We start from the raw sequence: 27,096 nt of genomic DNA, 5'->3' as shown, positions 1-27,096 counted from the left end.
GGACGATAAAGACAATTTTGCTGAGATGATGCATCATTCTTATTAATGCCATTATTCCCACTGTTGAGTGTCGCTGACTCTTGAGTTTATCAAATTGTTCCTAATCAAATTTTATTTTATCTCTTACGAAATTGTATAACGTTTCCATTTCATTAGCATATCTTTGAAAGATATATCTTTGAAAGATATATCTTTGAAAGATATGTATATTGGCATATGTGTTTGTTCGATTAATCTTATAATATTAAACGTGTACATATCTGATGGTAGAATGCATTATGTTATTTTCAAAATTACACAAAAAGAAATATGTCGATATTTTATGTAATTTATTTTTTAATAAGATTATTTAGGACCATTTCATGTTGTTAATGAATCTATTATTCACAATGTAATAAATTTTTAATGGAAACTGTGTTGTAACATGCACACAAGTATTTTGCGACGCGAATATATTGAAAAATCCGAAATATTCTAAATATGTAAATGCATTCGATGAGGAAAAATACGTGTAATTTCTGTTTATATTACAATTTGACAGAGAAATAAACACAAAAATTAAAAGTTTGTAATAAGGCTATTCTATTATTAAAATAATAAAAAAATAATTATAATGGACTACAGAGACATGATGCTAGAGTTTTGCACGCTAAATTCATATATTAATGCATTAAATAAATAAATGAAAACATTGATTTTTTAAAACATTGGCTTTCCTCAATGTTATAATCACAAAATCGAAAATATACCACATGCATGTCACACTACATATGTGTATCTTAAACGAATGCATAAATAGAGTAATGGATTTTATGATGCAAATTATGGTCAAGTGATGCGTCAAGTATGAATTAATAAAAGGAAATCAGAATCACTATCATTTCCTCCAATCAAAAATGATGCCCGCTAATCGCGTCCTCTCGTGACAAGAGCCAATTTCCGTCACGCGCGTTGCTATCATCTAATTAAAACGGGCTCGTGTTATCGGACGCATGCTTGATTTTCGGCGTAGTTTCCGAACGCGGTGACACGATATTAAGTCAATTTTCCCCGCGAGAAAGCTTTTCTCACAATGCGCGATCGTTTCGATAGACCGACAAACATAAGCAAGAGTTTGATGTAACAAGACCTTATGTCAGCCTTGATAGCGCGATGGGGTAAGCAAACAACCCTCCTCGCAGTTTACGACAGTAATTAACTTCCCAGGTTATTAGCCCTCGTTCGTGGCTGTGGCGTGTACTCCAGGACTCGGTCCTTCTCGCAACTCGTCCGAGACCAACGAGTTCCGTCCGGCTGCATCGGCAAGTTTATCTCGCAAACTTCTGCGAAGAAATGTTTTCAGAAGTTGTTGAAAGTCCGAAGCGCGGAAGTTGTCGTATAATCATACGATGTTGCGCGAGAAGAGAAAAAAAGCGATAGAAATACCTGTACCTGCAAGTAACAAATAACTTTTATTCTTGAAACTTTGGATTAAGTCGAGATATGTACGCCTCAATTGATAGAATCATGTCAAATTGACAGATTTTCTTGAAATCGGAATGAGGTATCCGGCAAAAGTTTTCAACGTTATTAAAAGCTCTTAGATCTTATCTGGAATTATAGTGTCTCGTTTCCGTTGCTGATGGACGGCATCTGTTGCATCTCTCAGACAATCGTTGACATGTAACACATTCAAATTCATGACATTTCTTCCATTTGCAACCCGAACTTTCGTATCTAGATTTCACCGAAGAATACTCCACCGTCCAACTTTGAATAAACTCGAAGTGAAACTACTCGAACATTTTAGCATAACTTGAAGAAATACTTTCGCACGCGTCTTTTCCACGCGTCCTACATTACTGACTTCTCAAAAAAAAATGAATTTGAGGATAATTGTATTCCTTTTGATAGATTTGACTGTGTATTTTTTAATTAAACACGTTCCATTATTCTTATAAAATATATATACATCTGTAAAATATACAAATTTATTTGCGAAATTTCGGTGATATTCATCAATGTAATAAGTGTTATGGTGCGTTACTCAATTAAACAAATGCACACTCCTTTTGAATAATAACGAGAATAAACAACAAAGCTAACATTGTTATCTTTGAAATACAGGAATTGTAATTTTATACTAATTAATCAGTACATAATATATATAATATTCTGTGAAATATGCCAAATATATTTTTATTTCACAAAAGAAATCGTTCATTCGTTTCATTATTATTATCGTTTTTCAAAGAATTGTATTGCAAAACAATACAATTACAAATTATCATTACTGAAATATATTATAAAAATATATATATATTAAAATGCTTTTAGAATCAATATATAAATAGCTTTAATACAAAGAAAAATTATAAATACAATTCACTTTATGGCAATACCATTTAAAATTTTTCCTCGCTTTGCAAATTTTATGTACAACATAACGCAACGCATTATTTATGTTGTTTGTCTGAATTAATTTATTAATTTTATTTTTATAGAAACATTAGAAAACATAAAAATGCACATTATCATATTTTTTCACTATTGTTTTTAATATTTAAGAATATCTTGAAAAATTCGAATTTAATTTCATAATGTAACGCGCATCGATATTACGACAGAGAGTTAGCATTGAGCGCAAAAGGTTAAAAGAGATAGCTAGAGCTGAAAAGGATATTTTTGATTTCCGTTCATGTCCGCTATAAAGCCAGACGTGACTTTGCGATCGGCTCCCACTTTGTATACAACTATATAGATGGATATACACAGCTCTCGTAGCTCTCTTCAAAACTTTGCGTAGTCGGACGATATCTCGGTAGAAATGCACCGCAACCGTAATTCAAAGCCGCGGATCAAGTTCGCAAGAGAGGAAGAGGGAGGATCTTTCATTTCATTCGTTCCTGTCCTTTTTTTATAATTATGCGAATACAAAGAGTGTAGACCAGTCGTCGTCTCTTTCCGGCCGTGAAATCCGGGAAGGCTCCTCGGTCGGTCGCCGAGGAGTTTCCTTTCGGAAACTTTGCCGAGTCTCGATATAAACGACTCCGCGAAGCGCTGTCTGGCACCTCATTACACGACTATTGCACGCGGTCGCCTCGCTGCAAAGGAAAACCGGAAACTCGCGCGAAATGGAGAAGCGAGACGGACGGGATAGGCCGCGAAAGACTCATCGCGTTGCAAAGAAACTTCCGGCGAACGGACGGAAAATGATTTCGTGAAACTAAGGTAATACTCGTCGAATATATTGTAATTTTAAGATAACACTCATCGGAATAACAAAAGAGGAAAATTCGCGAGATATTTTCAAGTAAAGAGAAACTGTCGAAACATGAAAGTAACAGATGTAGATAAGCTACATGTGTAGAACGAAATTTGTGCAAGCAGGCAAATTAAGTTAATTATAATCCAGTATAATTTAATTAATATCACTTCGATTATTTAATTAAATTTTATTTTATCCCTAATTTGTTTATTTACGATGTTCTATAAAAATGGCGAGATATGAAAGTAACAGATAAATAAGCTACTTGTGCAGAACGAATTTTGTGCAAGCAGGCCAATTAAGTAATTATAATCCAGTATAATTTAATTAATAATGCTTCGATTATTTAACTAAATTCTACTTTATCCGTAATTTGTTTGTTTACGATGTTCTATAAAAATGGCGGATTAAAAAAATAACTTTAATTTTGCGTTGAATTTTTAAAATTTTCGTTCGCATCTTCTACCTTCCATAAATCTTTCACCTTATATATACTTCAAAATTACTACCTTATATACTTGAAAATTCCGAATTGTGTTTAATTTTACTTATCTCTGTAAATATTTAATCAGCAACTATAAATAAGAAAGCGGTCCTTAAAATTTCGATCAACTATCAGCTTACTTTACTAAATAAAATGAAAAGATTCGATTAATTAGTATAACAAATTTCGTCAACGTTTCATGAAGTACACCTCAAGTCACCGATCCGCAGTACGCGATACTTTAATCCTCATTAGCGGTGCATGCTTTAGCTTGTCGCGTGCTTTACTCTTCTAGTAGTTACAGCAGAGTAACGACCCACCACCAAGGAAGGGTCACCTCGGCAATGGATTTCCTCCATCCGATAACGACGAACATAGAGAAATAACACCGATAACACTCATATATACATATATATACGCATCTCCCGGAATAGAACTCTGAATAGCCGCGTATTTATACCTCCGGGATAATGGGGCAAGTGCCTTTCACCCTTCCACAATGATACGAAAGAGAGTTTTAGGTCGATGGATAAGATCGTCAAGATCCATTCCCTTCATGAATCGAGTCGAGAGGAAAAATCGCGTTTTAAGTCCCGATCTCCTGTCCCGACATTTCGATATCTTTGCGTTCTAGGTCGATCCAGGAAGAGAAACGGCGACGTGTAGAAAGAAGGAGGGGATATTTATGAGCCGCCGACGAAAAATATTTCACGGATCCCCCAGGAATCGCGCACGCACGCGATCCATTCACCGACTCCCTTATCCGCGCATGCAGGGGAACAAGAATTCGCGGGAAGAAAATAATCGCGTGTGCTTCTCATCGATGAGAACGATTGTCGAATGCGTGGCAGAAGCAAGCAAGTTATTATACAATAAATCTACGCGTCTCATCAAGTCGCGTCGCCGTATAAGGATTAACAGGATGAATAAACTATTTTCGAGAAGCAGTATCTTGCATGATATTCCGCGCGATGCAATTACCAATAAAATACCCGATCGGACGCGTCTGGGAAGCTAAAGGAAAAATATTTCTCTTGCATTACCGTTGGTTTTTTAAAGCGAAATGCGGGGATAGTAAAAGACAACTTTGTACATCGATACAATTGGAGAGAGAAATGTTATCTTTTTCTTTATGGCGCTTTATTATATTCATGACGCACATCTTTATTGCCGCGAATATGCCTCGAGACGTTGAGGATTTTATTGGCTACCTGTCATCTTCACGATCAATATTCGCTACCGATAAATTTGTTCCTTTTTTACTCAAGTTTGTATTGGCTAAGGACGCTTTCGCGTTTGCGTGAATCGATAATCCGCTATTCACCGCCGATCACCGAGTGATAATTTTAGTGGTAAATAACTAATTTATTAAAGATCTTTCCGCGTAGGCGTTGAATTATTTAAGGAGTATTGTAAAATAATAAAATACAATAGTATATATATTGAATGATACCTATTTTAGAAATAATCATGTCACTTACAACCCATTTTCGCTTCGGACTATGTTCGCCTTCAGCAGTGCGTCCTGTAAGCATGAGCAATTAAAATAATTAGGAGGGATAATCTCGTACGAAATAGCGTGTTGCCGTACTCGAAAACGTGCGAGACGAGCAAACTTGAGCGACCATAATTAAAATGCACGACACTAGTAATACACGCAGCTCGTTCTAATTCTACCTGCATACTTAGCGCGTTGCATGTACTGTTAGCACTCGGCAAATGCGTCAATAACGACTCGCAATCGCGTCGAGTACTTGTTAATAATCTTCTCTTTTTTATCTGCGTAAAATTTCTTTTAAACTTTGGAGCGCGCACAATTTTTAATTAAAACTTTCTGCTTGAATAATGCTCGGTGACGCTACTTCGACCGTATGAAACCGAAAATATTTCACTGATTATATCTGCCAAACTGATCGTTTTAATTTAGATAAAACGCGAACGAAATCCACTCGCAATTAAATATATCGTGAAAAAATTATAAGCAGTAATTATTGGATTAACACACTTACTGATTTAAAATATCGAGATAAAATATAAGATACTGAATCTTAAATGTCTCTCTTCAGTAATAAATATGTTACATGATTATCTCAATTTCCCAGATATAATTTATCTCGTTACTCTGATGCAATTCGAAGAAAAAGGAACGTAAAAGTCCGACAGGACGACAGGATACGAATGATCATCTCGCGTCTCTGGAAGCACACGTTCGTCGAGACGCGGAGAAATAATTCATCAGTCGCAGCGTGAAGCAGCGTGATAAATTGAATTCGGCAGTCGAGTGCATTTAATCGGCGCGTGTCCGTCGATTGACCATCGTCGCTCAAGCTCCGAGACGGAAGCATCGTAAACACATAGATACTCGGGAAGCTGGTGTATATACGACACTTAAAATATACGCCGACAGTCGGCCGCGCTGCTAATCGTAACGAGCGTGCATTGTGCAAATTGGAGGATCCTTAATGGGTGGCGCAATTAGCGATACCGGCGGCATGTGACGCACGCACGCAGCCTGGGTTCAGTCGGCGCGGTCCAGCTACATATATACATATGGAGATGGATACGTGGCTACCGTATGCGATGGGGCGGGTGCAGGTGGGTGAAAAAACCAATGATCGATGTATCGAAAATGTTTGCCAGTAACGGCGAACCGGTCTGCGCGGATGGTCGGAACCGATACGCTTATGCGCCGACAGAAACGTTTCCCCAATCTGTGTCATCATCGATCGTTGCCTCCCGGTTTCACTCGCGTGGACGCGCCGATAATTACGCGGATGTGATTCAAATAACCGAGATGATTGGCGAGAGGAAGGATACGTGCGCTCACGTTACTTTTGCGATCGGCAGCCCGTTTTCAAGTACGTACATATCGTACGTATCGGCATCGGAAACGAGTTTCATCGTGCGCACGATAGGGTGTATGCACACGATCACATCATTACGTGTCCGATCCTCCGCGTTCGATCTTAAGAGGATTATTTCTATTGACCCGAAATGAATAATGGTGAATTCTCAAACGTTACGCGATTATCCCGCCGCGAATTTATGCGTATCGAAAGACGGGTATAATAGCTGATTAGTAATTAATGCTGCGTTATATTACGATTGGTATCGTGTTATCGGGACAATTTACTAAATCATGATGTAATGCTATTGTTCTTGTAAACTCTATCGGAGCGTGTATAAAATATTATTGTATTAATGAGAGTTTGAAATTATAGAGTTGAAATTAATTACTAGATGTGAAAAATGCCATACTTTTATAAAAGTTTGTAATCAAGTTAAAATTGCTGGAATTACTCTACAAATTAGTTTCGTAAAAGTACGGCTGGGACATAATATTTATTATTATCTATTATTATCAAATATTCTTTATCGACAATTGCATATTGCTGTTAGCTATCTAAATCGAATAATCTCAATATATACACAGTTATTAATGCCAGATATTAAGCTTCTTTATCAATACTCACTGATATTACGCGTCTATTCGCTCAGATTAAGCAATCACGGCTGTAATCAAAATTTCATTGTCTCTCTCTCTCTCACACACACACACACACACACACACACACACACACACACACACACACACACACACCACACACACACACACACACACACACACACACACACACACACACATACATAAATTTTCGAAAATAAAACTTTCGCAATTTGAATGATTGTAATTTTTATCTACATATTGATTTATTATTTTATGTTAATATAAGGAGACTTTTAAGGCATAAATTATAATCAAATTGATTTTATATTATTAATATGTTATTTCTATTAGTATAAATAAATTAAATATTTTTTATTTTCCATAGCTTATTGTTTAAATGATCAGTATTTATTCTATTGTCTAAATAAGCCTATTGTTTAAATAATCAATATCTATTCAACATATATGATACCGCGAAAGACCGAGGTATATATTTTTTATTTAAATTGTAGAATTTAAAAAATTTTTATTTTATAGTCTTGTGATATTTTATTTCTTTTTATATAGTATAAAGCTTATATATTGTAAATTTAGTTTATCAATGTTCTAAATATTTATTATATAAACAACATGCTAATGCCAACTACATATCGACTGGTATCGAATGGCTCACATTCCATTAATACGCAAGCATTCAGGTGGTTCCAGTACATACACATTATTAGAGAAGCATGTCGGTCTACAAGCGCAAAGCATATAGGCATATTGCGTTATTGTCAGGTACACATAAACATGTTGTCGAATTATTAACGTTTAATTGAAGTTCTACAAGAATAGGACAGTTCTCTGTTTAAAGATATCGTATAAACTAATAGATAAGAACAGAATGACATAAAAAACAAATAGATAATGACAATGAGATTTAAGCACTAGATACAAATAGAGAAATAATGTAAATAAATTATAAAATTAGGTATAATTTTAAATACAAGCTTTCGAGTAGCTGCTTTTGAAATATTCCAATATCGGAAACAAACATATCTTGACTTAAACTAATGACATGTTGGGAAACTGATAACTGGAAATTGCCATAATTAACAAGCCGAGATGACTTAACCGGATATTACCCCAAGAAAACGGCAAGAAGTTCTCCTAAGAGTTAATCTCTTTAAGATTGATTGGATGGAAAGAATTCCTTTTTCGCAGGATAAGAATAAAACGATCATGAGCATTAAGAGCTCATTCAACTTTTAAATTCAACTTATATTGAATTCTACTTATTAAGCTCTGATTGTGGAAGATAATGTTGTAAGTTCTTATTTCTCTGATGATTGATTAGATATATATATATGAATATATTATAGAAAATATATTTATAATCGCATACACACAATAAATATGCACATATTCGTTTTATATACAGACAAAGAAAGAAATAGACATTTTTTAAAATAAATATATCCCATTAAAAAAATTTCACAAAAGTGAAAAAAAAATATGCCAAGTGAAAAATATCCCTACGCGACAAAAGTTAAAAAATATATTAAAAAATAGAGAAAAATATAATTAGTCAAGTACAGTAAATTATGTGCTATCGATTTATAATCGACGTTAAATAAAGTAGGATTCCTTTATATAATTCCCAAAGTACATTTTATATGATGTATATAATTTAAAAGAAAGTTTCACGCAAATTTTAAGTCACATAAACGTCTTTCAAATCAAAGTATGTTATGAAAACTTGATATGAGAAGATTTATGCAACTTAGAGAGAAAATTTGTGTGAAACTCTCTTTTAAACTATTATATATACATCATATAAAATCTCCAGATAAAAAGTGCTTTGGGAATTAAAGAAATCCTAACTTACTTTTGATTTAAAAATGTAATGAATATTTTACATTATATTTTATTCCGTTTTAATCTAATACTTCTAATATCCATGTGACTTTTATATTTAATTGTATTAGTGAAAAAAGTGATAATTGTTACGAAATGTACAGGTGTATCGTAATAAAAACAAAATTCATTTTCCCACCTTATCTCGCGATAATTAACGCGCACCGCAGTGGCTCTTCTTGTCGAAAAGGAAACGCAATTTTAAATAGCTCTTATAGTTGGTAAGATGCACGAGTTAAAATCTGATTACACTTCTTCTGCTTGGCGAAACTTAAAGTGATGTCGAGCTAAATTACTGCTTAGACGGTGCTTAAAATATAGCTAGCAATCTGATCGACCGTCTCTTTACGCTGAGACTAACATTTTAGTAGTAGTGGTTTTAATTAGATTTTATAAGAAAAAAGCGTAATATATTTTTTACATTTTGTGATTTTAACCTAAATAACAAAATGTATTCTTACTTTTTTATCGATATCTATGCAGTAAATGAATAGTGTATGAAATACGTATGTGTGGTTACATATATATATATATATATATATATATATATATATATATATTTATTATATATTTAAATTACATATTTAAATATTCCATTATTAAAATACATTTTTGTACAATCTTTTAATAAAAAAATAATATTATTGTTAAAATTTCATTAAGATTAACGAACGTAAAGCATAAATAATTCAACCTTTAATTTACTTGAAAATAGTATATACAAAAAAGACATATGTTTTAATTAATTTTTTTTTTAAATAACGTTCTCTCTCTCTCTTTAAATAACGTTCTTTCTCTCTCTCATGCTTATATAATCTAATACATATTTAACAAGCTGGAAATCTCCATATTTACATTAAAATATTGCACCAACTAACGTTCTAATTTTATCGTGAGTAATATTTGAATATATTCAAGGGTACATTGTGTCGCAACAAAAAATGTCACGACTACATGAAATACACGAAGCGCACAATGTTGTTGAAATCTGCATATACGACACAGTAGGTTAATGGAAATGTCACGTAATCTTTAACTTAATCTTATATTGATAAATATTCGTGTGGGTGCATGTATGTGTAAATACGTGCGTGTATGTGACGTTGCATATATGCAAACTTGTATGATTTTATAAATGTAGCTTTGTTTTAACTTCAGATATTACTCATAATTTTTATTCAGCCTTATTTTATGTGTGTTTGAATACATTATTCATATAATGTTCAATTTGTATAATTGATTTCTTTTAATAAATGTTATTAAAACTATGAAAAAACTCAGCGAACATTTCAATGAAAACATTCACTCTTTGCTATCGTACGTTTCACTAATAATGACAATAAAATTTCATTGAAAAATCAGTCACTGCAAATTTTTCTCAGTGCAATTTCATTATTTTAAAAATTATATTTATATTTATAATTAAAACCTCTGCTTATATAATAATATAATACACGAATTCTATTTAAAAAAGTACATTAAAATATATATTTTTAATAACATTAGTAAGCCCCGCAGGTTCACAAAATTGCAACGTGTTTTGAAGTAGACTCGTTTGACGACTAATGGAATAGCTATAGACTTGTTATTAATACCGCCACAAATGAAAAGGATGCGATTAAAAAATAATGCGATTATCGTACGGATAAAAGAAGGAAAGAAAGAAACACTAAACGCATACGAAACAGCACTATATAGGACACGCAAAGCGAGATAAAAAGACGATCTAGTATGCGCGAACGTTTGCATTTCCCCATTTGAACAAAGAATTGATAATACGGCGTAATCTCATTTTAGCGCATTATATGCAAAAAGAAAGGTAAATGCAGAAATCGCGAAAACGCTGACATTCGTTTCGTTCCGTATGTATCGTTTCGGCGGGATTTTGTCCGCATGGCTCTTGTGGAGATTATTTTCAGTCGACTGTAAGCCCCAAGTAATACCAGAAATTGTATTATTTAAATGCCAGAATTGCATGATTTAAACTTTAAATGTTCGAAATCATGTCTGCGACCAAATAGTTTTCTGTATAAGAACGTGGCAATCTCCGCGACGTGTAACAAAATGAGAGGTAAAAATCTAATCTCTCTAATATCGCGAGCAAAATGTCTTCAATCTTTTTCCCATGTGTTAGCGAGAGTTGGCGGTGAAATCTCTGTGTATTCTCGCCGAGCACAACAGATTGCGGTAAATAAAAACGTTCATGCGGAAAACGCGCAGAAATGTCATAACAGTTTTTCCTTCTTTCGTAAACCGCTTACGTGATAATATGAAGAAAATGTGATATACACATTTTATCCTCCTTTTATAAATCGCACTTATCAGTTTTTAAGAAATGCTCTGTATACATAAGCACGCGAGAGAAGTCAGAGGCATTTAATATATACGTCTATAGAGCACATGTATATACGTTCCACGTATATATGCGCTCGCACTTGTGCGCGCGCATTATATATTCAAAGTTTAAATTATTCGCATATTTTCCATTTATGTGCGCACTCAACAGCCACGCTATTTGCGATGCAACAATCGTTACTTTACTCAACCGCATCGTTAATGCAACGAAAGTTACGAGGGAAAATGTTATTTGCGCGCACAGCTCACCAAAAAATGTAATTGATCAATAAAAGGGAACTTTTTTTAACATTATTATTTTCATTTATCTCAAAAAGTGATTAACAATTATTCTATATATATATATATATATATATATATATATATATATATGTAATGTAAGAAATAATTTATATCCTCTTTGAGAAATATTTAATATGCAGTGCCCTCTCCCTAAAAATATCAAAGTATTTGCGCGGCTTAATGTCACCGATAATTTTGGATTACTGTAGTTAGATGTTTATGGAGTTACTTTAGGCAGTTTGCACTACCACCTATAATTCATAGAAGCGCATGCTTATATGTTGGGAAATTCTCGGTATTATCATTTTGGCGAGTAAACTTAGAAGTGATTTATATTATATAGGGTCTGCTTCCCACGCACATCCCAATTGAAGGATACGTTTATTAAGGAAACATTTGTTATTATAAAATTAAATTTGTTATCCATGTGTAATTTTGATGTTTAATTTTTGCGAAAGAAAAATTAATTACAAGTTCCAGTAAGAGATATTAATCCTGAATTACAAATATAATTACACACAACTAAATACTTATTAAGCGTGTATTTATCTATGTTGCCTGTAAAATTTTACAAACAACAATATTAATTAAACACACTCGTTGTATGAGATTATTCGATTTGATAGCACCCTTTTGCGGGCTACCAGAAGTGTTATTGTTCAACCAATGTCAACATGTGGCATCTCGCAGAGGGTCAGTTTCAACGGATTCGAGTGACGAAGTGTGCAGGGACGGACGTAGAAAGTTTCCAAGAGACAGCGAACAAAATTAAAAGAGTTTGCCTATCGAACCCGCATGCTTGGCTTTTCTACTAGATACAATCTAGATAATAACGTTAAAAAGATTTCAACGAGTGATCTCAAGTTACTTTTCCAACTTTATATCTTTAATGTTAAAATATTATAACATTAATATAATAATTCAAAAGATTTCAAATAATTAATCCTTAAAGTTTTATCAAATTAGCGCCATAATTTAAAGTTTTTATATATGAAGCGTGTAAATTTGAAATGTACCGCGCGACATTTAATGTCTGAAAAATTTTTTGACAATTAAGCTTCTAACAAGATGGTATTTTCGCACATTATCTTCTATCGATTGTATCTAAAAACACTCAGTCATCAGAAATGAAAACGCATAGCTATTGTATTGCAATACAATATCAGGCGTGCCTTACAATGCAATCTAAAGTGTCAGGATTTGGTGAATTGTTTTAGAGCCAGTACCAATACACAATCCGTAATTAGTGGGAAACGAACATCAGCTTTAACGGGACTATTGTTCGTTCACTAAAGTGACGTTGAGATATAACAATAGCGCGCATCGTGTACGCGTCGTGCGCAAAGTGCAAACGTACAATGACTAAAAGAGGCACAATCAACCCAACAACACAAGCACAATACGTAAGTTACAATGCTAAGATTGATTCGTCAATATTCGACACGTCATGCGCAATGAAATGCGTGCAGAGAGAATCACGACATTCGTCTCTTTCATATTCACTCCATAATATCATATCAATTGAAGAATGATTGATCATTTAATAATTCTGAGCAGTTTTATTCAATTTTTTACTTTCCATCTGAATAAAGTGTGCCTATATCATATGCGCGTTTTTCTGCAGATATTTTTTGCAAAAAATGTTATCAAATCTTGATAAAAGTCTAAAATATCGTTATCCGCTCGCGGATCGATCATGATTTATCGCAGCATTTCGAGACTCGCTCTTGTGACGTGGCACCTGCGGAAATGAATCAGAGCATTGGTTAAACAGCAGAAATAACGAAAATACATAATGTAAAATAAAATTTATTTTAATCATGATAGTGTTTAAAACATTAATTAATGCATTTATCCAGTATCGCGTGACAGATATTAGACTTTATTCTTTTAATTGAGGAAATTATTTTTTGCCACACACATCTTCACATAATATTAATTGTTACATGTTGAGTTGTACATTTTGATTTGCGGATGGATCTAAAAAAATCTTAAATCCCGCTTTAAAATGTAGCATATTCTCTAAAATCTAGATTTAAAAAATGTTATATTATAAATATAAATACAAAAATTTATTACATTAATTAAAACATACAATATTCTAAAATATATTTATTCTGTATTAGCTGATTTTACTTTTAATCATATTTGAAATAATCATATTCGAGATTGAAAATACTGCTCGAATTGTTATACATCTCTATAAAATAACATTTTCAAAAATCACTTTCAAAAATCGTTTTGACCTTATATTCAATTTATCATGATATATTTTCCGTTTAAACGTACAAAGAATCGATAAAAGAGAGAGAATGTTCATCCGGAGAGTTTACGTTATTAATATCAATCAATAGACAAAATTGTCGGAAATGAGAAACACGAGTATTCTAATAGAAACTGTCGATTTTAAAATATTAGTTAGAAACTTTTTTTCCGTACAACCTATTATCTTAATCCTCTAAAAGAACATAGAAATTAATAAAAAAATAAGATAAAATAACGAAATAATTGATGTAATATTATAAAATTGTTCAACGCTAGATTGTAGAATTGTCGGCCATTAAATTCAACTGTAACATATAATTATAAATTTTACGAAATTTTTTAATATAATAACTGCGATAAAACTGCGATAAAAAACTATCATTAAGAACATATGATCATTTTTCACAGAAATAATGCAATACAAATGTATATTCGCATATACACATATCACTTAAACATTGTAACTGTGAAAAAAGAAAATCGTTTTTTAACATGCTCTTCCAAATACTTTTTCAAGTTCATAAAGATATAAATAACTAAAAATTAATAAACATTATTGTAATAAATATTAAACGTAGCAATATTCAATATTTCAATATAATATTTCGGTCAAATCGTTTATTATACCTTGCAACAGAGTTTAAATAATGACAATGTGTGTTCAATGTCCTAATAATTGAAATTTAACCTTTTTGATACAAGTATCATTAAACCACATATATGTGTAATATATGTATAACATAAACGATATTCTCTCTAATAGAAATAACCGAATAAAATAGTTAATTGAAAATCAGCTTATCGCTTTGTAATTTTACTTTCCATAATTTAAGTTCGTTTTTTTTATTAGAATTAAATATAGAGTAATATAAAGATATTACAAAGTAAAATTTATTAAAAAATATAATCAAAAAATACTAGTTTTGGCAGATGCAATTTTTTTTAGATAACTCCCTCTCGGTTATCGAAATTCTCGTTAAATTAAACATTTTCAGAATTACGTTCTAAAATAAAAATCTCCTCAATTTTTTACACATTTTATATAATCTTTATTAACGTTTTCTTGTATAAATACAGCGTTTAATTTTCAGCAGAAAATTTCACGCTTGAATAATTCGCATAGATAAAGGAAGCCGCATTTCGGAAGTAATCCTTTCGATATTTGACAAGGAGTTTAGATCGCACGATAATATGTGACATCGATGGGAACTATAATCTTTCGAAAATACACGACACATCCCTGTCGGCATCATGCTCGTCGTGTTGTTATGTCGCTGTTATGTTTACACATTTTATATAATCTTTATTAACGTTTTCTTGTATAAATACAACGTTTAATTTTCAGCAGAAAATTTCACGCTTGAATAATTCACATAGAGAAAGGAAGCCGCATTTTGGAAACAATCCTTTCGATATCTGACAAGGAGTTTAGATCGCACGATAATACGTAACATCGACGCGAACTTTAATCTTTCGGAAATACACGACGCATCCCTGTCGGCATCATGTTCGCCGCGTCGCATGTCGCGCGCGCTTCTCCGCGCCAGAATTAATTAATTAATCGAGCCGCCGGACCGCGTCTCCCGCCGGGGAAGGCGTTCTACCCACAATTTCCCGACTTCGCCACTTTCCAGCGCACCGCGGTACGTATAAATCATAGAGCGCACCCCCGCATCGTGGCTCGCATATAAATCAAAGCCCACGGCGAACGTCGGGAACGGGGTGCGCGCTCTTCGCCGTCGCCGCGGGTGCGTATCTCCGCGACGCCGTTCACGTAAAGCAGCGTAGAGACGGCGGTGGCCGGAATTTGCATTTTCCGCGAAAGAAAAACATATGGCATTGATAGCGGATTGTATTTTAACTCGCTGCCGCAGAAGTGTGAGTTTACATGCTCCACGCGATAACTTATGTATTTCGCTCGTATCGGGGAGTGTTACGTGACGAGAAGCCGAACGCGGCTCCGGACTTCGTAAAGCTGATGTATACCCTGTGTGCTGCGCATCATCCAGACCAGGTCATTCAGTTCGTTCAGTTCGAATCAGCGGTACCGTATTTTTAAACGAATCAATTTACTTAGTGCGCTCGAAAAGAGTTCTCTCAAATAATTTGATAATAAGTAACGTCAAATATTTGAATTTCTTGAAATTTTATCCTAATATTATATTTTATTCATTAAAATTAAAATTCAATTTTTAATTGTTTATATATATTTCATAAAAAAGGAGAAAATCTAGAAATGCTGATGTACATATTTCGAGATTGCTTTTAAGTGTGTATATAAGAAAAAGAGTTCTCTCAAATAATTTGATAATAAGTAACGTCAAATATTTGAATTTTTTGAAATTTAATCCTAATATTATATTTTATCCATTAAAATCAACATTCAATTTTTAATTGTTTATATATATTTCATAGGATAGGAGGAAATCTAGAAATGCTGACATACATATTTCGAGATCGCTCTTAAGCGTGTATATAAAAAAATGTAGAATTGAAATTATTTTTTTATAAAAATATATACAATTATTGTATTTTTCAGAACATTTAAGAATTAAAAAATTTCTCTCTCTGACACACACTCATATAAATTCACGGGTAATGTAATTCTATTTATTCACGTTTTATTCCACTCTGCACCGGTTTCATAATATTTATCGCGAACGTTTTATCGGCCAAGGAAGCTCTATATTGTACGCCAAATAAATAATAACGCGAAATACACCCGTTCCCCAGGGGATTAACCAATCTGCTCCCCGTTTGAAATTACAAACCTCGACTGAGTTACAGCACAAGAAAAAAGAAGCCAATTCCGATATACGAATTTCCAATTCCCAAGGAATCTAAAATATCATTAAATCTGTCTCACAGACAGTACATTTTAGTTTCTGACATTCTTTAATGGAAGGAGCAAAATGCGAGCCATATAATCGTATACGAGTTACTGCAATTAACTATAAATTACTTTCATTACACGTAGATTACTAACATTACGGTAATGAATGAAGATAAGTATATAAATATATCAGAGTTGATACAGATATAAACCCGAGAAAGTAAAATTAAAATAAAGCTTCCTTGAAAATTGAAATGAGCATTTTTAAAGAGAGATTTTATTTCTTACTATTTGATCACATCGTTTTAACAACAAATTCAATGGGTTGAAAAATTTGTAAAATAGATAAATTTTTCAGAGCCTCTACTATAAGTAGAATTATTTAAAATTTAAGATAAGTCAGGAAGATGAATGGTCCATCATCTTTATAGTAACGTCGATATTGTGATTATTATCATTATAAATATTATTTAAAAAATTGCTAATTTTGAGAAGCTTTTATTTATTATCATATTTTTTTTGCCATAGGAATGGGAAGGTAATAACAAGAGAATTGAAGTTGACCGCTTTATTACGCTCTATCATTAGGAAGCCCGTTAGCGCCTAAAATACACGTCTCGTATAACAGTGGAAATTATTACCGGTAATGTTCTCGAACGCTTTCACAAGTGCACAAGAAATGAACATCGTTAATAAGCTAATCTTAGATATCTACGATCTTATTTGAGATACAAGCCAATTGTATTTCTGATACAGAGCATTATTCATATTTATTGATAAAGAAATTATAGACGAGACAATCCACGAGAGAAAAATATTTCGATTCTCTTATAATATATAAGTAGGCATTTAGGATCAATTTTTGAAATTGAAAATTAAATTTTTTCAATGATAAATGAGATATAAGTATCAAATGACTTCCTCGCATTTTTTTCAACTTACCCGTGAAAGTGCATTTTATTTGCAAAAAAACATTTTCTAGATTTAAAAGCTACGATCTGAAAAATAAAGCGTTTGAAAAATAACGAAATAGAGAACGTAGATTTTCACTTCAACGAGGCGTCAGAAGCACGCCAGCAAAGGGGAAAGTAATTAATCCCTGTCCTGCCATTTAACAGATACCCGCATCGAAAAGGTCGCAACGAAAATGAAAATCTAGCAGCCTCAGTTCTGAACGGCAACAAATTGAGTCCAAGTTTGATTATCTCTCTCTTTTTTCCGCTCGCCCACGCGTCCATTCGTTTGTTTGCAAGAGACGGGCGAGCACTTCGACCGATTCGAAACACGAGGGCTTCACTTGACGGTACTCCACGTTGACGATATTGGCGGGGGAAAAAAAATAAACCCCAGTCCCCCCCCGCTGTCGCGAAAAGTCGCGTCGATTTCAGATTTAGGTTACGATAAATTCGACCCGGACTCCGCCGGAGTCTGCCACTGTCGGTTGTTTCCTGGTTCAGTAGTTATCTCGACGGCGAGCCATCCCGCATCAAGCGCTCCGATGGAAGCTCTTTTAGAAAAACGCTCGCTCAAGGCCGAGTGCTTGGCCTACGGTAATACGGCACCGCGGGTGGCTGGCCTTTAAACTCTCCCTCCCGGAACAGGAGTCACACAGAAAGAATCCGTGAACCATGTGACAGCGTCGCTTTCAACATGCGCGCGTTGTAAACGTGTGTGTCTGTCGCGCTCGATTTCTCTCGCGATAACATGTTTTCATCTTCATGTTTCATCAACGCCAGGCTGTGCCGCAAAACGCCGTAGAGATTACCGCTTTTCTACTGCAAATTTTCAAGCGATATCGTCGCGTCTGATCTCGATGACGGCGACGTGTAAATGGAAATCGCTTAAGAGAGATATCGCCTGTGATGCACGAATGTAAATACAAAATTGCAATTTAATCAAACTCTAATTTAATTTACAATAATAATATTATAAATTAGTAATCCAGTTCGCTTATTCCCAGGTTAATTTAATTAATCAATTAAATATTTTTGTGAAGTATTATTGCGGTAATGCGTTTCAGAAAATAATTACATACACCCCTATCGAGAACGAGAAGCAAAATATATTCGGCAATGAAATTATATAGAAATGATAAATCCATAATAATTCCAAACAAATTCCTTCTTCATGACAGTGTTTAATAGATAATTAGTTTTTGATTAATATGAAGTGGAAAGATTATAAGTAATGCAGATCATTTTTAATAATTAATTTGAACTCGAATATATTCCTTACACAATATTTATGTAATTATAAATAATAAATTTATATATATTTACATAAATTATATACATAATAGAAAGGAATCGCATTAAATGAGAGATTATACGGAAAATAAAAGCGCAAATTCTTTATTTTTAAATAACTTTATTAATATAATTCAGATCTCTGATTGGTGAAACAATAAATTAATTAAATTAAGATAAATTAATTCGATAATCCAAGTAAAAGACCTAAACGTACGAAATTAAATTATTATTACAATCAGTTAAAAATAAAGAATTTGAGCTTCATTCATTGATCGCACCTGGCTCTCACTTAATTCAATCATTATTGATATTATACGTTATTGATATCAGAACTTTTAATTTTATTTTTGTACAACTGAGTAATTTGAAATTATATGTGATTTAAGACATGATTTAAATTTATTTCAATATAATATCTTTTTTCAAGTATCATTTAAGACAAAATTTTCTTTAAAAATAAAATTATAGTTATCGACGTTATTCAAATCCTTGTGAAAAATATCTTTTTCCGAAATGGTTATTACAGCAGCGGGAAACTTTTCAATTGAATTATAAAGTTTTCTGAATGAAATGATTTCTACACCAACACCGCGAAACACCAAAATTATTAAAGTATTTCTTGTATACGTGCAAGCAAATAAAATAATGATGTGATTCTTAAGTTCAAATTTTTAACTTTATTAAATTATCAAAATATTATTTATTAGATTCGAGCAATAAAAGTATATAGACTTTTGGAAACCATTGAAAAATATCATCGAAAGATGAATTTAATTCAATTTAAAGATATTATGTAATAATAATAATATTACATTGCGATGTTGATTATTTTTAGTGAAATATTCGAAAAAATGTAGAAAAACTCTCAGAATTAAGAAAGAAGATTTTTCTCCATTTATCACAGAAATTTTTTTTACATTTAACATTTAAACATTTTTTTCAATTTTAATCGAAGAAATAAATTCTAAGAATTAATGTTAAATTTTTCTGTATTTACTGTGTACGATATAAAAACAGAAAAATATATTTTTCCGCAATAACAGCGGCCTCATATTCATACCCTTGTCATCGCAGAGACAGACGCTATGTCGCATCACAGACTTTTACTGCAACCACTCACACGAAATGAGTTCTTTTTCCGTGACAAAGCCGAATTTCCCAGGCACAAAGGTAAAAGTTCCGAAACAGAGCGGCACTCGGAGTAACATACCGAAAACACACGTCGGAAAAGCGAGGTTCTTGTGCTTGCGAGGAACGTTTCCGCATTAACGCGTCTTAACATAACGCTCCGAGCCATTTCGTGGCGAAATTCTCGTCATTATCTCCGACGTCTTATTAACTCCGCGACAACTTTATATCCGCATTACGTGCTCGCGTTGGAAAAGCGATCATCGTTGCCGGTTTCGCGGTTAACGTTGTCGGTTAGCGAGGGAAATATGTTTTCGACGAGCGCCGGAAGACTTGAAATTTATTGTCAAAACACACGACGAAGGCGAGAAAGGTTCACACATCCGTGGACTGAGCAAGTCGCAGGGGTATCCCTTTTCGAGTTCACCTCCCTGTCGCATTGTAAAATAGCAGCGGAGTGTACGTAATCCATCGAGATTGCGGCTCCTATCCGGATTTACGAGGGAGGACCGGACCTCGCAGCACGGCGTTTCTGCTTTTACAAGCAGATTGGATCGTCCCATCGGTCGGCTTTCATGCCCGATCGGAATCGCGAAATTCGCGCCGAACCTCTTTTCGTAAACCGAATTTGCTTATCCCGTGTGTGCTCACATCTGATATAACACGATCTATATAACATGAGGAACACGAAAGTTACACCGCTTAATAAAACTTATCGCTCGCTAGATTATTGCGCGATCGATCAGTCGATATATTCTCTCGATTCGCGTCCGGCCAAACTTTCCTCGATCAACGGAGGTGCACTTTCATTTCCTGCTCATGAGAAAATACCAGGTATATGGATAATCTCGAAGATGACCGCGTTTGATTACACGTAGTAATTACTGCATCCAACGAATATGAAGCGAAATGATGTCGCTGCAGCTCAAGAAGTCAGGCTGCATGTTTAACTTGTCTCAATGTATCGCGCTTGAAAGCGAGAGAAGCTCGGAAAGATTCAATCTCAATCCACATATATAAATATATGTCAGATATTAATATAATATCACTATTTCATTATGTTATTGGCCTCGATGTAATCATAAATAGCAATAATTATGTCCTACGGTAATTGATATCTTATGTAGGAGTATCGCATTATCGTGATGTAAAACATGTATTATTAAAAGGATTTAGAGTTAATGCAGTTTAGCTGTGATTAAAGTAATTTTACACAGATTACACAGCAATATTGTTGGCGCGATTATTATGCGAATATGCGGATATGAATATAGAATGGATTCATTTCTGAATAATGTATATCGATTTATATATATAAATAAATAGATAATTCAAACATATTGTAGCTGGTAACTATCTTCTATCACTAATGAGTATCATGGTTTAATGAGTATATGGAGGTAGCAACAAGATTTTAAGATAGAGATTTTTCTGTTATAATAATCGTATGATGCTATTATCGCTTACGATAGTATATCATGATGTGAAATTAATTTTTAATGAAAAAGGAAAACAACTATATAGAAGCCTATAATGTAGTTGCTATTTAAATCATTATTATGTACAAAAAAAAGGATCATGAATGCAAAAATATTGAATATTGTAATGCATGATATGCAATTTATAAAATTTAGATCATCAAAGATTGCTTTATATGGAGATATTTAAGACAAAATTATATTTATATTTTTATTTATTAATATTTTTGTAAATATTAACACTTTTTATACATTTTATATGTGACTCTTAAACAAAACTTTTTATAAAATACATCTTGAAATGTATGTTCAACATTATAGACAATATGTTTGATTTTTCTTTGTTTTTCAGCACATTTTCATTTGTCTTACTCAGACATAAACTCATCCGTTATTTTGATGTAAAAATGTAGTTCTTGTATAAGAGAAACGAAAAGGAATTTCTCTGTAATTTATTTTAGTTGGACATGATGTATGTTGTAATATAATGTTAAAAAAAATATTATTCTATTTTGTAATTATTCTGAGATTATATTTTATAAATATTTTATTATAGGAACAAAATAATATTTAATAATTTAAAAAATAAGATTAATATACAAAATTAATTATATGTACTTAAAAGTATGAATTTATTTAATACAAATATTGTATATAAGTTTTATCGAGCTTATAAATTGATAATAATATAAGAAATTCATAAAAAACTCTTGTTTCTTTCCGCTTTATATACAATGATATAGTGTCTGTATCCTATATGTCTCTACTAGTTTATTTCATGAATATAAATCTCGAAAGTGCTATTTACGTCTTCCTCGCTGACTATTTCAAAATTTCAACACGACAGTGCGTGACGTTTATACGCCAAGAAGAAACATGTGAAGTAAAATGTTCTGATTTAAATTTTCTCATTCGCAAAAGCCAGCGATGTAACTTTATGCCTCTTTATCATATCATTTTATTATACGTATGAATGCACAAAGAGATATCGCATTAACCATTTTATAAGAAAATATTCTTTTGATCTTTGTAATTATAAAAAAAAATAATTGAATAAGGAAAAGTTAAATAATGCAATTAAAATATAATAATATTTGCACATTAAATATTTTTCTAAATATATTTTTTTATACATTCTCTCTTTTTTTCTCTCGAAATATTTACTGGATTCCCGATATTTATCGACGAATAGAACAAGAAAAGATTAGTTTAATTCCTATGGTAATTAGCCTCTAAAGCCACTAATTACGGTTAATGAAATCTTATCTACAGTCCGGATGCTTTTCTAAGAGCTGTTTCACGCGCCATGTACTAATTACACCGCCAAGGACTTTTTTGTCGGGTCAACAAGGTTAAGTTTCCTTTGAAGATGCATCCAACGTTCCATGCTCTCATGCATTTTAGCTGCATGTCATCTTATCTCGAGAGCGATACTGTGAAAGAGTGTTCGACACTATATGCTGTTGATGTTTTATACTCCAAGTTGTTTTGTACTCCAAGCAGGTTTGCACGCCTTAAAACCAGTAGCCCATAACGGATTACGACGTGTCGCGATTTAACGTTTTCCGCACTTTTATTTCCCACTGAAAGTCCATCTATTGTATTCGTGACCGGACTCGCAGATATACCGTTGATCTCCAATTTTCCCGATTTTAGAGAAAAAAAATCAAGATATAATATTTCGAAATACAACTAATTTCCGTAGAGTTTGTAAAAATCTCTTTCAACATATTTGCGTTGAAACACGATGAATTCAATGCATTTATGGGATTATGATATACGTAATTTCTCCTGTGAAAAAAAAAACGAGATAAGTAGCAGCAAACGACCGTTATACCAGCTGCGTGAGGACCATCCAAACTTTAACTCTTACTTACATTAGCCGCGAATTCCTCCAAGTAGATTATTTTCAACGTCATTTATATTTTCCACTTGAAATAAATTACCTCGTCGAAAATTCATCGTGGACTTCTTAATTGAGGAACGCGATTTAACGGAAAATTTAAGTTCCAGTTGAAATACTAAATGAAATTTGATTGAAAAAAGGGATTAGCATTTCGTGCAATTTTGCATGAATTTTTCTGATATATTTAACCAGAGTGATTAAATCAACAATAGCGTTTTCCGACTTAAAAATACGTTTTCTACGTAACCTTCTATATAACGTATGCACTCATATATCAAATATGTCAATGCTAATCGTTGTAAATATTATGTCAATTATCTATGAAAAAATTATATGAAAAATGTATTATCGTTAAAATGGAGAATGGAAAAATGGTATTTTTAGATCGCAATGTTATTTCTCTATATGTCAGATAAGAGAAATAATATCACGTAATGTTAACAGTTAAGATAAAATTTCCACCGATTCGCAACGAAAGTAGTGGAAAATTCTTGCGTTATGTAAGATAACAACTGTACAGTACTTGATTTATTTGATTTGTTATTATGCATTTTTATCTTGCGCAGATTAATTTTACATTTCACAAGATATTTTACATCTTCTAGTAAACATAAAATCAACTTTTGCTTGCAGAAGATAGCATCTTTTCACTTTACGATATTACGACTGAAGTTTCAGACAAAATTAACGTTAAACTAAAGTCGACATGAAACCGATCGAAGGAAAGTTTGTTTTTCCTTGAAACAATTAGCATTGGCACTTGATTTCTCTAAAAGCGAAGTTTATCATAGATTATCGTTTCTTAGGAAAATTGACGTTAAAATATCTCGCGCTTAAAAACCTTCTTCGTTAAGTTGTTCAACAAAACTTGTCAGATATTTTCGCCAGCGCTGTTTGTTACATGTATTCGTTATATTCGTTATTTCATTACATCTACGATTTCGAGATAAAAGTAAGTTTATGTGAGGCACGTAAATAGATCTGAATTTCTTCTACTACCCGTGCGCGGCTCAATTTTTAATGATCGATAAATTAGAGATTTAACGTCAGTCGTTTCGGAAGGATTTCCATCACACAGATTACGGAGCGTGATCGACACAGGAGCACGATTAAAGCCGGTAAGCTCTCGGAAGGGAAGCATTTTATTTCCGCGGACAGAAATTGCACGATATTACCTCGATGCGCCGGCAGAACAGAACTCGGTGAAGTACAAGTTATTAAACGATCTCAACGATGTTATTTCATGATGACCCTAGAACTCATAACACGGATCTACTTCGTCACGCTTCCTTCGGTGTATCATGGTTCTGCGTTTTCAGTTACTTCTCAGGTGAGATAATTCCCTCTGTGTCATCAAAACCATGAATAATCGCGATTGCACATAGAGAAATACATTTCTAGGAATAGCAAAATGAATTATTTGTTAATCATTTAAATAATAAAAACGAAAAAGCCAATTTTATTTTTGCCATAATTCGTATTTGCCAATTATTATTTATTTTTAAAATTATCGTATAAATTATTATTATCATTTTGTTATCTCTTTCCAGACTAGATTTAATAATTGATAGATAAAAGATAGAAATAGCAAATTTCAAATAGAAATTGAATAGCTGGAGATATAAAGTGACAAATTATGTGTTAAATGACAGAAAGAACGATCATCTTATTTAAGCAAAATAAAATTAGATTATAGATTTAGAATTTAAAAAAAAAATGAAAATGATAAAATAATGAAAGTTTGTCTTCCAATAGCATTTATCAAAAACCCAATATGATATTTTGAGAAACTTTAAACGTTTTTTTGTGACTCTTTTTGAAAACGCTGCAATTGCATCAAATTCTGTACGACCATAAATCCATGGTTCCATTCTTTCTCTTATTTTCTTAACTGATAGAAATCCTTACATTCCTCTTAAAAATAGAGATCATAAAGTCTGACGTGTTATCAAACACGTTTCACAATATTTTACAATCGATATGTGTAACACTTAGCTTTGTAAGCTCCTTCAATCATCTACAGAGAAATATATATCTAATATTTATACCACTTCAGTCGAATTATTAAATATTCTCATGCTTTAATCCTAAGTTCTCAGATACTTCAGTAAGCAAGAAAACGCGATGCTCGCAACCGCCCCAGACGCATCCATCTACGATCTTATATAAGGGTGGTTGCAGCTCGCGATACTCACCTTTTTATTATTCCAGCGTGTGAGACGAAGCTCGCGTAAGGGCGTGCCGCGCTATTTGCATTCTCATTACCATCGGCGGTTCTTATTTAAATAGGTGAACAACTGCAAAGCACTCCGGTGGTCGGGAAGCTCGTTAGGCGTCCTTTCCTAAGTGGGTGAGAGAGGGAAGCGGGGAGAGCCGTATGCATAGGTACATCCGTTGCAACCGCTCGCCACCTTCGCCTCCTCCTTCCCCCTTGAAGACGTTCGGGAAAGAGAGAAGGAGAAAGAAAGAGCCGGTTGACTGCAATTTCGCGCGAGGACGCGAATTCCCGGTACCCTCGGCCTCGCGGCGAGGAGGGGAGGCGGAAGGGAAATCTTTTAAATTCAACGCGGTACGCTTCATTAGTGGCCGCGGTTTACTCGGCGGCCGCAACGATTTAATCCGGGCTTGCGCGCGGCGTCAACCCGCGCTGCCATCCCGAGGAAATTCAATTTCGCTGTGGCGGTAATGGACCAGAACGTTCCGGCTTGGGGAACGTTGGGCCGCGTCTCTCAAACGGCCGGCGAACAGAACGGAAACGTCGTTGTATCTCCCCCGACGCGGAATCTGTTGGAACGCAACGCCGATTCCAAGTGGCGACAATAACGCACGCTGGAAACGAACGACGTCGAGAAGCGAAGGAATCGCGTGGCCGGAATATCCAGCCGTGCGTGCGAACGACGTGCGTAAACGAAAACCTCTGAGGAGAGTAAAAATTTTCAAAGCGTCGCGAGAGAAGTAAAATAGGATAAAAATCCCGCAACTTTTGCGAGAGAACTTGGCGAATTTGATTTGAAAATTTATAATTATGCGAGCGCGGACATGAATCGCGAAAACTTTTATTCGAATTTAATTTTTAATTTATTTTATCAACTACTTTAACGAGCAATTTACATCGTAGTAGAATTCATCATGTATTTCAACTTTATCACTTTAGAGGTAGGTTTGAAAACTTATATAAAATGCCTGATATATATATAAATTTATAATTGAATAAAAATAGAAAATTTTTTATTTAAAATATAAACGAAAATTTGTTATAAATAGTAGATGCATTATAAATTATAAAATAATTTAATGTCGCTAGTCAAATAATCAAACACGACTACACTTTTTTTCAATGATCCTTAGATGCATTATATTACACATTTATTTCATAATAAATATATTTAATAAATATATATAATAAATATATTTTATAATAAATCTGTAATTTATTTTATAATAAATATATTTAATAAATATATTTTATAATAAATATATTTAATAAATATATTTTATAATAAATATATTTAATATATATAT

The 27,096-nt window shown here is 33.2% G+C and overlaps 1 protein-coding gene across 4 annotated transcripts in view; it reads left to right on the top strand.

Moving 5' to 3' along the window:
• Positions 1-27,096, top strand: part of LOC105254730 (protein artichoke) — a 164,881-nt gene that overhangs the window by 125,625 nt on the left and 12,160 nt on the right. Inside the window, exon 1 of one of the 4 annotated variants that reach the window (XM_025408512.1) lies at positions 13,098-13,118. The exons of the other annotated variants lie outside the window; for them this stretch is intronic. The gene's annotated coding sequence lies outside the window, so the exon portion shown is untranslated. Of the gene's footprint in view, positions 1-13,097; positions 13,119-27,096 lie in introns of those variants that run through there. 4 annotated transcript variants of the gene reach the window in all.

This window comes from Camponotus floridanus, unplaced genomic scaffold, assembly GCF_003227725.1.
Source record: "Camponotus floridanus strain SB8 unplaced genomic scaffold, Cflo_v7.5 scaffold1, whole genome shotgun sequence".
Lineage (NCBI taxonomy): Eukaryota > Metazoa > Arthropoda > Insecta > Hymenoptera > Formicidae > Camponotus > Camponotus floridanus.
This window is presented reverse-complemented; position numbering and strand designations above follow the sequence as displayed.